This window comes from Psammomys obesus, unplaced genomic scaffold (genome assembly GCF_907164565.1).
Source record: "Psammomys obesus unplaced genomic scaffold, mPsaObe1.curated_primary_1811, whole genome shotgun sequence".
NCBI classification, from domain to species: domain Eukaryota; kingdom Metazoa; phylum Chordata; class Mammalia; order Rodentia; family Muridae; genus Psammomys; species Psammomys obesus.
The window spans coordinates 821,251-823,750 of record NW_026596287.1 but is presented as its reverse complement, the minus strand read 5'-3'; positions in this window follow the sequence as shown (position 1 = coordinate 823,750).

The window sequence follows — 2,500 nt, the reverse complement described above, 5'->3', positions numbered from 1 at the left end:
AAGGACATTTGTTTTAAGGAATTGGCCCATGTGGTTGTGGAGTTTGGCAAAGACTCCCTGGGCACACTGTAATCAAACTCCTGAAACTTCTCCCAGGCCCATTTGTGCACTTCCTTGCAAAACCCACTTCCAGTAAAGACGCTTACGAAATCACAGAGGGAGAGAGAGCGCCGACTATCTGATATTTTCTCCCAGCCTCCCTCGGCAGTTATGGCTGCATCGAGCTTATCACCAGCAGGAAGCCTATGAAGTCACTTTAGTGAGAAATACCTTTACTGTGGTGTTTATCCACAAGCCTCACACCGTCCTCTAACCCCACACTCTGTCCACCAGGCCCATTCCCTTCATATTGCTCCTCGCTGCATTCCCACTGGCCTATGCTGTACACGGAGCTGGGCTCAGTGTCCCGCACATCAAGACCCTGTTTCAATGGTCCCTGTACCTACGGTGATAACACCAAATAGCCTTTCTCACCATGGTTTTAAAAGTGTCATTCAGGAACCTTTTAAGCAAGACCTGGCAAATCCAGATTCTGGCGAAGGACGCTGGCAGGCTGTAGACTCAACTGGTGGTTGCATTTCAGTGCAAAGGACGTTGCTGGAAGGACAGGCTTGTCCAGCCTCCCCCTCAATGGTCACTCCTGCTGTGAAAAGCCTAACGAGCTTGGTGATAGCTGGTTACACAATTAATGAATTTTAGTTCAACTTTAAGTCTACCACAAGAATTTCTAATCTTAATGTAAACTTAAAATATAGCCTAAAAAGGTACAGCTTTTTAGGCACAGGATACAGCCTTTAATAGTGAATAATTAATATATTAACGAAACATAGTTGGCCTAAAAGCAGCCACCAATAAAGAAAGTGTTTAAGCTCAAAATAAAAACTATCCCAATTCCAAAAAAAAAAAAAAAAAAAAAAAAAACAGTTCCTATCATTCTAATTGGGTCAATCTATAAATTTATAGATGAGACAATGTTGACACGAGTAACAAGAACCCATTCTCCAAGCACAAGCATATAACAACCCAGATAACCATTGTTAGTTAACCAAACATAGAGTAAATCTACATAATTAAACAATCTACAAACTTCTAAAATGTTAATCCGACACAGGAGTGCTGCTTAAAGGAAAGATACAAAGAAATAAAAGGAACTAGGCAAACAAAAACCCCGCCTGTTTACCAAAAACATCACCTCTAGCATCACAAGTATTAGAGGCAATGCCTGCCCAGTGACTAAGGTTAAACGGCCGCGGTATTCTGACCGTGCAAAGGTAGCATAATCACTTGTTCCTTAATTAGGGACTAGAATGAACGGCTAAACGAGGGTTTAACTGTCTCTTATTTCCCATCCGTGAAACTGACCTTCCCGTGAAGAGGCGGGAATATTAAAACTAGACGAGAAGACCCTATGGAGCTTTAATTTATTAATTTAATTTTAACAACTTATGATCTAATGAAAATAAAAACTGAAAACTAAATTAATGATTTAGGTTAGGGTGACCACCTGATGCCCACACATGTATTCTTTGCCAAAAGTCCACCAATTTAAATGTGCCCCATCCCAAAACCACCCAAGCAGAAACATCCAGAATGACGTCTGACTGGGTACATGTCTGAGCACTACAACCCAGTTGGGATGACACATAAAATTAACAAGCTGGTGCGTGGTTTTGTTCTGCGGACAATTTCCAGAAAACGCCAGGACACTTAGGAGATGAGTCTTGCAGGAGCTCGTGTAGTTTCGTCACACTGATGGAGACCATGAGTCAGGACGATGTCGGCTTGGTAAGAGCAGAGCTGATTGTGTTTACTGTGAGGAGGACAGGATGTACCTCCCAAGGAGGACGCTCCCCAAACGTCATAGTGAGTTCCAGGCCGTCTGAGGCTACATAGTGGGACCCTGCCTCTAATAATAGATAGATAGATAGATAGATAGATAGATAGATAGATAGATAGATAGATGATAGATAGATAGATCTTAATCAGAGGAAGACAGAAATATTGAAATTTTTCTATATTCTACTATGTTCAATTAGTTTTATATTAATTGCTACGTCACTTTTACACTAGTGGTCTTGTTTCGGTAAAACGATAGCATTAATGCAACTGAACAAGCAAATACAAAAATTTCCAATAAGTACCTCTTTTTCTTTAACGTTAAAAGAGCGGTGCCTGTTAGGGTTCTGTGTTCTGTATTCGGCGCTGTGAGGTTCGGTTTCTTAGTCTGGGCCTGGTATCCCTCCCTTCCTTCGCTTCAGGACCACGCATCCGCCTCCCAACTCCCACGCGCGAACTTGACCCGCAGAGCTTCCTCCTAGGAAGTGTAAAGTGCACAGCCCGGAGAGCCCCAGGTAGACGCCCAGCTGTAGAGGGCGCTCTGCTGAGCCCGGGCATCACGCAGAGCTATTTTCAAACAAGCCGGTGCTGAGCAGCATGAGGGCATCTCGCAGAACACCCGGCCCCGCAGTTGGTGCCTCCCTTCTATTTTCAAGATGCAAAC